The 14,518-nt window shown below is 37.5% G+C and overlaps 1 protein-coding gene across 1 annotated transcript in view; it reads left to right on the top strand.

Moving 5' to 3' along the window:
* LOC139312246 (contactin-4-like) overlaps positions 1-14,518 on the top strand; it is a 248,694-nt gene that overhangs the window by 104,314 nt on the left and 129,862 nt on the right. The window lies entirely within an intron of this gene.

The raw sequence follows: 14,518 nt of genomic DNA on the forward strand, positions 1-14,518 counted from the left end.
AAATAAAAACTTCAAAATATCTTGAAGCAGTCCAGAAAATGTCATATAATAACAGAATATAATAATTTCATGTCTTCATGATTGATTATTGATGAACAGTTATATTTTACTTAAATATGCATGTGTTAGGTATAATGGATTTTCTAATGTGCTATAACAAATAGATTTCTCAGCATCTTTTGAGCTTTGACAGTCTCTACTAATTTTTTTTTATTTAAAAAGTTTTACAAATACATTTTCTCCCCAATTTCCCCCCAACCCTCCCTAGCCCTCCCTAACCCTCCCCTCCCCTCATGACTTCCCCAGAGTATAATCCAAATCAAAATCACATTTTGTTTCTAAACCAAGCAACAGTGAAGCCAGGGATTTTAAAAAAAAAATAAATGAATATGTGAAAAGATATTGGAGGCGAATTATTGTTTAATACTATCTTGAGGAAAGTGGCAGATCTCTGCAATGCCGTGATTTTGGGATGTGGAAAGAGCCTTACATTGTTGGATTTGAACTTGAACTATCTATTTTGGATTTCTCTTACCGATAAATATATTATAACTATTTTGAGTTACAAGGCAAGAGAGTCATGCTGGGGCATGCAGAAGATCTGGCTGTTACCCACAAAGATGATGGGGATTTATAATCCTGATGAAAACCACAATTACAACTATATGGAATATAATTATAATGTCACTCGGGTGGTTGTTTTTATTTTTATATATACATGAGGATATTCATTATTGATGGGGGCAGAAGATGACTGAAGATTTTGAATAAACTGTTGCACCAGGATGCTATGTTACCCTATTATGGATGATGGATTTAACAATCTAGTGGAAAGACATCAAAGAAGATACTAAATGAATTATAAATTCAAAGTTATTGTCTTTTTTTATAAAATGGAATGTATATATAGACATATGTATATTTTAGCAGAGTGGGCAGTGGATTATATTTAGAATTGTAGTGCATGGTAATCTTGCAGGAAACTGGGTTGAAATAGGCTAGTTTAGTGATTGATTAGTTTAAGAAAAAGGATTTTTAAGTCATATATTTTGGGGAGTGGAAGAATCGGATAGAACTGAACAAATGTTAAATTTGGAGAAGGCTGCTTTGAAATGTTAAATTAATATATATAAAAGTAAAGGTTATGTTGTTGTAATAATAATATTTTATAAGTTTGGGGGAGGAGAAAAAGGGTAGATTGTGAAAAGCGGAGAAAAGCGGAGTTATAAGAATACTTTGCTAAGGGTCAGTACTTTGAGGAGTGAGTAAGGGCATGGTAAAATATTATGTAATTAATTATGAATTAGCTTATTGTTGTGAAGAAGAAGTCACGGGGGGGATGGGTGGTGAGGGGGGGTTAGGGAAGAAGGGAGGAAAAGGGGGAAAAACTTGTATTTGAAAAACTTTTTCAATAAAAAAAAAAAATCACATTTTGTAAAACTTGAACCCTTCCACCCCCTGTATATTATTCAAATCTTCATAAAAATTCAATTATTCTGTCCCTATATAGTACATTCAGTTAAAAGCTATCTGATATTTCTTAGTTTGATATTTATTCTGCACATAATCTATCCATTTTTTCCACTCCCATACATAAGTCTCTTGAGTCCGATCTTTTGAATATGCTGAGATCTTCGCCATTTCTGCAAACCTGGCCATCTTCATAGTCCATTCTTCAATAGTAGGCATAACATCATTTTTCCAGTACTGACCTATCAATAATCTCGCTGCTGTCACCATATACAGTATCAACTTTGTTTCATCCAATGTGAAACCCTTAACTATACCCAATAAAAACAATTGTGGAGAAAACTGTAGTTTTTTCTTCAAAACATTTTGCATGACCCACCAAATTTTTATCCAAAAAGCCTTCACTTTCTTACAAGTCCACCACATGTGGTAATATGTGGCATCTAAGCAGTCACATCTCCAGCATTTTGGTTGAACATTAGGATATATACACGATAATTTCTTAGGATCTAAATGCCACCTATAAAACATTTTATAAAAATTTTCCCTCAAATTCTGTGACTGTGTAAATTTAACATTCTGGACCCATATTTTTTCCCATGTTTCCAACATCACTGGCTCTGAAAAATTTTGCGCCCACTTTATCATACAATCTTTAACCAATTCATTTTCCGAATCTCTTTCTAACAAAACATTGTAAAGCCTTTTAATATGCATTGGACCTTTCTCTTTTATATGTCTAACCAATTCTTCTTCATGCATCATTATACCAGTTTTTTGGTCTTCTTTCCATCTCAGTTGAAGTTGATTATACTGTAACCAAGTTAAATTAATCCCTTCTTCCAACAGTGTTTCTAATGTCTTTAATTGCCATCTGCCCCCATCCATAAAAAGAACTTCTTTATATAAAACCCCCCCGAGTAACATTATATTTCTATTTCGCATGATATGACCAAGATCCAGCCATAATGGTATTTTATAATCCCATTTGAATTGGTGCTTCTTCCAAACTCTCATCAAAGAGTTCCTAAGTATGTGGCTTTTGAATACTTTATCCACTTTATTCTCATAAAATAAATATGCATGCCAACCAAATTCAAGATCATAACTTTCTATATTCAATATTCCAGTCTTTGTCCTTCCAAACCAATCACTTGCTTGCGTCAAGGCTGCAGCTTCATAATATAATTGTAGGTTTGGAAGTTTAAGGCCTCCCCTTTCTGGAGCATCTTGCATAATTTTCAGCTTAACTCTCGTTTTTTTCTCATTCCATACAAACTTATTCACTCCTCTTTGCCATTCTCTCAGTTGTTTATCACTTTTAAGCACCGGAATCATTTGAAACAAGAAAAGAAATCTTGGCAAAACGTTCATCTTAACTGCTGCTATTCTTCCAAGTAAAGACAGCTGCAGTTTTTTCCAAGTTTCCATATCCTTTTGTACCTCTCGCCACAACACCTCATAATTATTTTGGAACAATTTTATATTTGAATCTGCAACTTGAACTCCTAGATATTTAACCTTTGATACTATTTCAAAGCCTGCCTTACTTTCAAGTTCCTGTTTTCGATCTTGTGTCATATTTTTAATTATCATTTTAGTTTTTTTCTGGTTCAGTCTAAATCCTGATACCATACCATATTCTTCTATAATGTCTTTCATCTGGATTATTGATTCCATCGGCTGTGTTAGGGTAACAACCAGATCATCTGCAAATGCCCTTGTTCTATAATCCTCTTGCCTTATCACTATTCCCTTCAAAGTACTCGAGTCCCGTATTGTATTCAATAAGACTTCTAATATTAAAATAAACAACAATGGGGATAGCGGACAACCTTGTCTTGTTCCTTTTTCAATACTAAAGTTCGTAGTTAAGCTTCCATTAATAATAATTTGTGCCGTTTGTTCTTGATAAATTGCTGAAACCGCCTGTATAAACCGATCCCCAAAGTCCATTTTTCTTAAAGTCTTTAATAGAAAGTTCCAATCCACTCTATCAAAGGCCTTCTCCGCATCCAAAAACACCAGCACTGCAGAGATCTGTTTGTTCTTCTCAAGATATTCCAATAAATCTATAATTTGTCTTACATTATCCTTCATATATCTGCCTTCTATAAATCCTGCTTGATCATGATGAATCACCTCTTGAATAACTGGCATTAACCTGTTGACTAATACTTTTGCAAATATTTTATAGTCATTATTCAGAAGAGATATTGGTCTAAAATTCTCTGGTTTTTTAGGACCTGTTTGCTCTTTCGGTATCAATGAAATGTAAGCTGCTTTCCATGAAGGGGGTATTTTGCCCCCTTGTTGTATACTACAAAATAGATCTTTAAGATGTTCAATCATTTCTGTTTGTAAAGTTTTATAATACGCCGCAGTTAAACCATCCGTCCCTGGTGCTTTAGCTGTTTTCAATTGTTTAATTGCGGCAATAATCTCCTCGGCTATTATAGGTTGATTCATTCTCTCCTTTTGTTCACTAGAAATTTTTGTAACTCTTCTTTTTTCTAAATATTTCTCTATAAGTCCATTCTGTACATCATCTTTGGCATATAATTTGGTATAATAATCTAAAAAAGCTTCTTTAATTAATTTTTGTTGAAAAATTTCCTTCCCTCCACTCTCAATACTATCAATGACCCTGTACTCTGCCGCTTCCTTAGTGTATAGGCCAGCCATCTGCCCGGTTTATTAGCGTTACAAAATGTATTATGTTTCGCAAATTGTAAATTTGTTGCTGTTTGTTTCGTCATAAGCATATGAAATTGATCTTTCAGGAGTTTTATGGTCCCTCGTATTCTTTCATCTGTTGGGTTTTTTATAAGTAACTGTTCTTTGTTCTTTATTTCTGCTTCCATTTCAGATCTTTTCTTTTGTCGGTTTAATTTATGTTTAGAGTTCATATAAATGAGTACCCCTCTCATATATGCCTTGCTCGCGTCCCACACAATTTCAATAGGGGTACCCTTGTTCAAGTTCATTTCAAAGAATTCTTTCATCTGCTTTTTAAGTTCAGTTACATTCTTTTCATATCTGAACAAATTTTCATTTACTCTCCATGATCTTCTCTCAGTCTTTTCCATCTCAATTTCTATCCAAACCAGGCTATGGTCAGTTAGAGTCCTTGGAAAAATCTTTGTTCTTTTTGTTTTTACAAGTAAATCAGATGATAGTAAAATAAAATCAATCCTAGAGAAGGATCTGTGTCTATCTGAGAAAAAAGTAAAATCCAAGTCTTTTGGGTTCTCCAAATATCTTTTAATTCCAAATCTTCTTTCATATCAAAGAAAGTCTGTGGTAATCACTCAGGCACTAGTCATTTCCCGCCTGGACTACTGCAACGCTCTCTACATGGGGCTCCCCCTGGGGTGCACCCGGAGGCTCCAGCTGGTCCAGAACGTGGCCGCGCGGGGGATTATGGGGGCGACGAGGCGCTCCCATGTGACACCTCTCCTGCGCGAGCTGCACTGGCTCCCAGTGGTCTTCCGGGTGCGCTTCAAGGTGTTGGTGACCACCTTTAAAGCGCTCCATGGCTTAGGGCCGGGGTATTTACGAGACCACCTTCTGCCACCAATAGCCTCCCACCGGCCAGTACGCTCGCACAGAGTGGGCCTCCTCAGGGTGCCGTCCGCCAGACAATGTCGGCTGGCGACCCCCAGGGGGAGAGCCTTCTCTGTGGCGGCGCCCACCCTCTGGAACAACCTTCCCCCAGAGTTACGTATAATAACAGACCTCCGGATTTTTCGTCGGGCCCTGAAAACCTATTTATTTCAACAAGCTGGGCTGGCCTGAGTTAAATTTTAAATTGATTTTAAATTGGGTTATCTTAATTTCGGCCAAAACATTTAATTATTTTAATATTGTTCTTAAATTTTGTATGCTTTGTTTTTATCTTGGCTGTGCACCGCCCTGAGTCCTATTTGGAGAAGGGCGGTATAGAAATTTAATAAATAATAATAATAATAATAATAATAATAATAATCTAATCCTTGACTTTGCCAAGCTCTTTTTATCTGTTTTAGGATCAATTACTCCATTCCAATCTCCCATAATTAAAATAGATCTATAATCCCATTGCAATATTTTAGAATGCAAAGTTTTGTAGAAATTTTCTTGTTGTTAATTAGGAGCATAAATTCCAATCACCAGAATTGGGCCATTTGTTGTATAAAGTTCAATTGCTATAAACCTGCCACAATCATCTGCTTCTATAATTTTAGCTGACAATCTTTTATTTATATAAATCACTACGCCATTCTTTTTTTCCAAATTCAAGGCTATAAATTGTGTTCCTAATCTTGAATTTATCAAGTATTTTTGATCTTGTATTCGGATATGAGTTTCTTGTAGACAAATGATATCATTATTAAATTGTCTCAGATAATTGAATAATTTCTTCCTTTTCTGTGGTGAGTTTAATCCATTCACATTCCAAGATAAAAACTTAGTTGTCATCTAAATCTTCTCGAAGCGATAAGAACATTTGCTGAAGGCTTCCCAGGTTGGTAGTCTTCGGCTTTGCTCCTCCCATGGCTTCACATTCTTGTGTATTGCCCTTAACTCCTTTCTTGTATTGCTGTGGCTTGATCCTTTCCTGTTGCTGTTTTTCTTTGATTTGCTTAGAAACTGCTCGAGTTATACGCTGATCTTTGGCTTCACAAATCCGGGCTAGGTCTAAAGTCACTTCTCTTGTATTTTTAGGTGGTCCAGTTACAATTTCCAAAGGAAGGTCTATCAGAGGCGCATCCAAAAATCCTCCTGTAGCTCCCTGCATTTCCATTGCCTCCAGTTCCAACTGCTTACACTGCTCTTCAGTCTCTTGCTCAAGTTGCTTCTCCTTATCACTCTCCTTTATCTTCAACACAGAGGATGTACGTGGGGATGTTGAACTTGTTTTGAAAAAATTAGAATAAAATTCTTCCGCCTTCTCAACAGTATTTAATCGGTATCTTTCTCCTTTGAATCTCAATATTATGCCAGTTGGAGCATCCCACCTGAATTGGATTTGTTGTTTCTTTAATTCATTCACTAAAAATCCAAAATCCTTCCTATCTTTTAACATCTTAGATGGCAGCTCTTTATAAACTCCAATTTCCTTTCCATCCACTTGCACAGTAGAGACAAAATATTTGCAATGATATTTGCAAAATATCATTTCTTATTCTTTTATCTGTAAAATATATCACCACATCTCTAGGCAGTTGTCTATGTATGGCCACCCAAGAATTCACTCTGTACACTTTATCCATTTTGCAAAAAATCTCTTCAGGACTAATCTTTAACATCACAGCCAAAGCATCAGCGCAGATCCTTCTCAGGACTTCCCTAGTATTCTCTTTTAAACCTCTCAGCCTTATGGCAAACTCCATAGACCTGAATTGCATCATTGTCATCTCATTTTCAAGTCTTTGCATTTTATTGTCAGCATTGAAAATTTTGTAATCAGCCTCCTTCATTTTAACATCTATTTCTGATCTGAGTTCCTCCACTTTCTTATCAGTTTGGATAACTGCATCTGACAATCCAGTCACCACTGTCATTAACTTTTTGGTCACTTTGTCATATTTTTCTTGTACCACCTCTTTAATTTCTTTAATCTCCTGCTTAATTTCCTGTTGAGACTTTTTAAACTTCTCATCCATATATTCATCTTGCCTCATCAAAGCCTGAGCAATAAAATCCTTTAAGTTTTCAAGATCAATCTCTTTTTTCTGGCTCTGCTGGCTAGGAGGCTGTTGCTGAGGTTTGTGTATGGGGGATCCCCCCCCTGCTGCCTTCCCATCTTGCTTAGTCTGTTTAGAAGCCATTCTGCCACGTATTCTAACTTTTTCAAAAAAGAAGTCTTTTTTCCCTTTCCTCCTCCACCAAATCCTCTGAAGAATTTCCCCAGGTTTAGTCAAATTAAGGATGAGATTAAATCAGAATCAGGCTTGCTTTAAAAGAATTTCCCTTTTCCTTCACTTGTTACCAGCAATGCTACTTTGTAACGTGTTGAAATAGCTATGCAAATCCACTTTCACTTTCAGCTTTTGTTAATGCTGAAGCTGGGCGCCATTTTCAGGAGACTTTCAATCTTTCGTTTTAAAGTTAGTCACAGGGCTATCACAAATACTTGCTTTTTTGTAGTTCAAGTCCAGATTTCACCCTGTTCGTTTGGAAAGTTCGCTTTATTTTCAATAGGAAGGTTGGTCCTGCCGCCTTGTTCTACGAGGTGTAGAATTGTCACCGCTGTCCGGAGCCTCGGCGAGCTGGGTAGGGAGCCTCGCCTGTTTCCTCCCCAGAAGCAAAGGGATGCAATCTGGGGGCTGCACAGGGGCTCTACCTGACTCTCGCCAGCTCTATTCTCGATTCCTGCAGGATTCGGAATTTTCCGAGCCGCTTCTCCTTTGTTGAAGCGGCTCTTTACAGGCAATGGGGCTGGCGAGAAAAGACCGTCTGTCAGCAACGGGAACCAAACCGGAATTTTTAACAATAAATTCATCTCGCAAGCATGTGATATGCATAACCAGCTGACTATCAGTTCTGCATATTATACAAGGTATTTATTATATAGATGGACCAAATTATTTTGTAATGATCTAGATTCCTGAATAGTCTTTAACTTGGCTGCTAATTCACTGGATAACGTTTTTATCTAATGGTTGAAGCAGAATTTCAAGAACTTGTACTTCTACGTTGTTTTCAAATCCAACACTGCCTCAATTTTGCTTTATTGCTCCGCAATTTTAATATTTCATAATAGCTTCTGACATTGAACACAAAGATTTTGGCAAACACAAATATGAGTAATAATCTTGAGTACTCTATGTTAGTAAAGAAATGCTCAAAATAAGGTACATAAAACAATCAAACTAATTAAAACTCAATTAGTTTTATAAAAGCCTGTTATTTTACAGACATAATTATTTTTTGAATCAGCAATTCAAGTGTGTGTGTGTGTGTGTGTGTGTGTGTGTGTGTGTGTGATTCCACAAGATATATATCCAGCACAGAGGTGGGTTTCAGCAGGTTCTGACCAGTTGTAAAGAACCGGTAGCGGAAATTTTGAGTAGTTTGGAGAACCAGTACTAAAAATTCTGGCTGGCCCCGCCCCCATCTATTCTCTGCCTCCCAAGTCCCAGCTGATCAGGAGGGAAATGGGGATTTTGCAGTATCCCTCCCCTGCCACGCCTACCAAGCCACACTCACAGAACTGGTAGTAAAAAATTTTGAAACCCACCACTGATCCAGCAGTGTCTGTGGGATAGGACAAGGGGAGTCAGACTTATGAAAGCAGTGTCATAACATAAACCCTGTCTCTTTTCCATGCACATCAGGATTTAGAGACACCCAAAAGTATCATAGTGTTGGACCCCTTCTTGGATGTGGATCAGAGACACATAAACAAATATACATACACAGAGAAATACATATAAAAGTATTACATATTTATTGAAGAGGACAACATCTGCAAGATGGAAATCATCTGAAGTTTGCAACAACAGGCTGACATGGTACAATAGTCTTTTTGATAGGAGAAAGTTGGCTTAAGTTCAGAGTTAACTTCATTTCCATAAACAGAATATTTGATTCCTAAAAGGGCACTTTCTGTAAGTACATCTGTTTATTAAAGTGGTATTGTTAATATAGAAGAAATGCTGCAGAAGGAAGAATGGAATAGAAAGTATAAATAAACATTTAAAAATAGAAATAGATTACAACCAGTTGCTAGTTTTGAAAATGTCTTAATTATAGTAGTGCAGAGCTTAAATGCTTGGGACACAAGAAATGAAATGAAAGTAATATAATAATTATCTATAAGACCCATGTTCACTTTTAGGAAATAGACTTTAGGAAGACTACCTTGAAAAAAAATCCAATATTGAAAAATGGGAAAAATCCACAATGATGTTTTAATCAACTAGTTCTGATAAGCATATTTTATAAGATACAGGGAATATTTATATTAGTTTAAAAATCCTTAACCTTTCTAAGAACTTTTGATGTTTTACCTGGTGTCATCTATTTTAGAACAATTAATTATTACCGTGCAGACATCTTCCATATTGCCAAACATCTTGTTATAAACTCTAATCCTATTTTTTTGTTACTTAACTAACTGGCTCAAAGTCATTTCGTGCTGTATATTAAGAGGCCGTTTACTCAGTTGTTACAAATTGCCTATGGGACAGCAATTGTCACTTTCAGACCAATTAGTAGGTGAAGTCTTATTAGAAGAAATCTGCCAAGTTTGAAACAGATACAAATAGTGCACTGCACAGGCATCCCTATAGAACTCAAAACTGCATATTTTGCATTTATATTTAGGTTATTGTTCCATTCTGTTATACTTTACCTTGAACATTTCTGCATTTTTTTGTGTATAGAATAATATACTACCATTATTTTAACTATCAGAATTCTAGGTACAAATGAAATTGCTGCCTAGAAAAAACTTTATGTAGGATCATAGTCAAGTAATTTAAAAATAGGTCAACTGTTGGGGAATGGGGGAAATCAGAGAAGTGTGAAATCTAGCATCAAGTTAAGACAATTTATTCATAAATGGATCTACTGTCCCAGTTTAGGCTCAGGATGTATCTGCTCCTTTTCTTTTGTCTCCATTCATACTCGTCTCTACTTGGGATTATCACTTGTCCACCATCTGGGAAACTTCTGACCTCAATGCTATGATGATCTGCACACTGACTGAGAACTGTTAGCTGCATGTTTTCTGGGTATATTTCTACCACCAAGGAAGTGATGATAGTCTGTAAATAACATCTTCCTGTAAATGAAGATTGTTAATTGCCTACTGCTACTACTGAGGGACTAGTATTTTTCTGCTTACTGAAAGGGAACTTCTTTCACTCTGCAATTACTTCCTATCTCCATATACTTCATTCCATTTGATAGCCCCCATATGCCTAAACTGTGTGCATGAGGCTTAGGATTCAGCTAAATTTCATTTTTGGGGGGTCTTGACTTAGTTCTGAGGGTTCCAAATTTTGTGCCACAGTACCCCAGAGTGTCACAGTGAACTCACAGAGGTGCCATAGGATAATTTAATAAACCATACCGTTCATGAGTTGGCTGCACTGACTTTGGATATAATTTGGGCACCGTGAAAAGTTAGTGAGACACTCAGGGTGCCATGAATGGAGAAAGTTTGGGAATGTCTGACCTAGCTGCATAAGATGTTACAATATTTGAAGTTTGATTCAATCGTTGAGAATAAATAAAAACTGAGATTGAAGGGAAAGGGGAAAGGGGTAGTGACTTAAGGCCTTCCCAATAATATAGGCTGATGTTAAATTTTCACCATATTGTAAAGTCACTTTGATCTCTCAGAAGTACAGGTGAGTTAGAGGAGGAGTGGTTGAGGAAAGCAGGAATCAATGGCTGATTCAGGAGGCAAAATATGGACTAATAATTCTCATTCTGAATTCATTTCTCCTTTCTGAGATTTAGTATGCAACACCATAACTCAATCCATCCTCTCGCCAATTCTTCACTTTTCAATAGCTTGCTTGTTTCTTTAAAACGTCATCTTTTTTCTGTCTGCCCAAATATTTTTTCTTAGCAATTGTCTGTGGTCAGCTCTTTGTTTCTTTCTGTTCTTAGATATTGTAGCTAATGGTGGTTAGCTAACATCTTGTCACATACCTGTGAGGAAGATACAAGGGACTAAGGCAAATCAGGGATCCTATGTTTATTTGCCCAGCAATGTCAAAGCAAAGCAAGAATCAACCCTTCTGTTAAGGTTTACATCATTGTCTGTATCAGACAATGCATTTCCTCTTTGTTCCTCTCATGATGACATCTCCAAATGGGAATGGGAAGTTGAGTACTTCAGATTTTGGGGAGAGAAGTTATTTCAGCAAGAAAACAAATTAATAAGATTTATCTAATATATTTTCTGAATAAATGGCCTAGATCAGTGATGGCTAACCTTTTCCGGACCGAGTGTCTAAAGCGTGCACATAAGTGCATGAATGTCTGTGTGTGCACCCACATCCCCAAAATGCCATGCAGCGTGCCCATGCGCATATGCCCCCTGTATGCACCCCGCCCCACACATGCGTACATGCGCAGCCCCTATTCATGTGCTCCACCCATGCATGTGCACGTGGCCCCGCATGTGCCCCTCCCGTGCATGCACGGCAGAGACCCGAAGACCAGCTGGCCAGCAGGAGGCACACGCACATCGCAGCAGAGCTGAACTTTTACAGCAGCTCGCGTGCCATCAGAGAGGGTGCTGTGTGCCACCTCTGGCACGCATGCCATAAATTGGCCATCAGGGGCCTAGATCATCTTATTTGCTTGCTGGTATCTACAGCTCAGGCACAGATGTTTGTTCAAAGAAAAAGAAAACTATTTTCAACATCTGTATTAGCACTTAATTTGGATGTGTGAAAAAAAATCTTAAAGGGATTGCCTTTGAAAATTTATACTGCATGCTCACTTTATCAATCTTTCCAGAATCTTATTGAAGATCCTGTGCCATCTCCCCCTAAAATAGGGGGGATGCAGTGATTTGAGGTGATTCATGATGTTTACAGAGTCTGCAAGCAGAATCAGCAGTATACCTTCACTTAAACGAAAAAGAAAAAGGACACTCTTTTGAGGACAAATGTGTTCACATTTTGGACAGGGAAGATATATGATTTGAGAGAGGAGCAAAGGAATCCATTTATGCTAAAGTGTAAAGTCCTTCTTTCAATAGAGGTGGAGGCCTCAGACATAACCTGTCCATCATTTTTTATGCTGTTCTTGTATCAGTCCCCAGGAAGATCAAGAGCACTTCACAGGTTCACCAATGAGGTCACCACTTAACAACACACCTGAAAGAAGGATTTAGGAGCAATGACCCTTAATGACTCTCTGTCTACTCACCTAAGAACCTATTCAGATTTGGTGAGAAAGGAAATCACCCTGGAGGACATATATGGGATCTCCATAACCAGATTGAAAAAGCTACTTGGATAAGCAGCAAAACATTTCAAACCAAAAAAGAAGTCCAGTTGTCATGACCCAACTTTAGACAATCACAAATAAGCTACTTTATTTATCTGTTATCTACCCATCAATGATGTAGTAGTCAAAGAACTGAACCATGAGCAGAGAGGTATCCAGATTCCAGTCCCTCCTCATCCACAGACGTTCATTGAGGTACTATGGGCCAGTCACTCTCTCTCACCCAACCTTTCTCACAGGACTGGAAGAAAACAAGAAGAACATTCTGTTTACTGCCGAGCTCTTGGAATTATAGATCTCCTCTTGGCATTTTTGGATCATCAACTTTAAATGCCTTTTGGCACAGAACCATATGGATTTTACAAATGCCATCCATGAGTGGAAATAACTCTCTACTTTGCCAAGCTTCATGGGAGAGACTGGATCAATCTACGTTGTCACTGTTTTCTAACAAGCTCCCTTATGATGCATGCACATAAGTGGCATCTGTTAATTCACAGTACAAGAATTATTTAAAATTCTTTATGGTCTCTGGGGGATATGGAAAGGAAAACAACAGCAACAAGAAGAAATCAGTTGTACTCAGTCTGAAGTAGAGTATCTGTAAACCGTTACCTTCATTTAAAGGAAAGGAAATTAATGTGTAAATCAAAGTAAAAAAGAATGGTTTAGGGCCCCAGATTTTTTTTTCCTGGAATGTGTTATACCTGATGAGAAATGCTATCTTGTTCATTAGAAGCATCCGCATGACAATAACATAGGGTTACTTATAATTAGATGCCCATGTGTAAATACAATGATTAGATAAGCCACATAAACATAATTATTGTACCTTCTAAAAATCCAGTAAAGATGGTTTCCATTGGGGAGTGATTATTAAGGTATAACAGTATCATCTTTTGTTAGTAAACATTGGAATGCAATGTGTTCATGTAAACTGAAAGTGAAATAATTATTGTGAGGGGGCAAATCTGTTTGGTGGATTGAGCCCTTGTATCTTAAAATGTATTACAATAGTGGAGGTCAATTACAATGATGACTCATTAAAAGGAATTAAAATACTCCTATAAAGCTGCAACAGATGGTTCTCTAATTCTTTTAATAGTCTTCTTAAGATGTTTAGGGTAATAGTCTTGCATTAATATAACAAGATTATAGTGAAACCTAAGTGCTGGAAGTTGCTTGCAATGTATGTCCCTGTTGTTGCATAATTTCCAAAGATAAAGTATAAATTGGGAATATTGTTGAATTAGTCATAATGCCCTTGAATACTTCATTTAATATACATATTTCTCCTCTTCTAATCTTCAGGGTATATGAAGTCCTAACTGTAGAAGCAAACAATTAGGCAAATCAAAGAGTAAAGAAATAGATATGATTTGTTCTTAAATCCAGCATGATGAGTTACAATCAGATGGAGAATTAAAACTTTTTTAATGGAAAACTTTTTATATTTACTGTAAATGCCACAAATTTCCAAATGATATATAGAGTGGAATTCTCAGTGTTCTCTGAGCTTGGTTGTTTGCTTTCAAATATTTTATTACCCAACTAGATAATATCATCACTTAGTACGAGGTTTGCTCATTGTTTATTTACAATAGTTGTCCTGCCAGATGGTGGGGGTATGGTTTGCTTCTTAGTGGTTCCTGGCAAGCTACTATATATAAACAAGGAGCAAACCCCACACGCAGGGTTGGGATTCAAAAATTTTAGCAACTGGTTGTCTGCCCGGTTGCTGGGTGAGCATGGCTATGGTGGATGTGGCCTACTCGGCCTCCTGCACCACAGGGGAGGGGCATTTTCACCCTCCCCAGGCTCTGGAGGCTTTCCTCAAGCCTCTGGGAGGGCGAAAACAGCTTCCCTGGGCTCCGGAGGCTCTCTGGAGGCCAGAAATGGACCTGATTCCAAACTTCCAGGAGGCCTATTTTTCGCCCTCCCAGAGCCTCCACACAGGCACTGGACTTACCTGGCATCCAAAACAGACTCCTGGGAGGGGAGGGGTGGGCGGGGCCAGCCAGTCCTTGCAACTACCGGTTCAGGGAACCAGATGTAAAATTAGCATCTGGTTTGCCCGAACTGGCTG

Source organism: Pituophis catenifer, unplaced genomic scaffold, assembly GCF_029215685.1.
Source record: "Pituophis catenifer annectens isolate HBS135680 unplaced genomic scaffold, rPitCat1.0.hap2 SCAF_2, whole genome shotgun sequence".
Classification (NCBI taxonomy): domain Eukaryota; kingdom Metazoa; phylum Chordata; class Lepidosauria; order Squamata; family Colubridae; genus Pituophis; species Pituophis catenifer.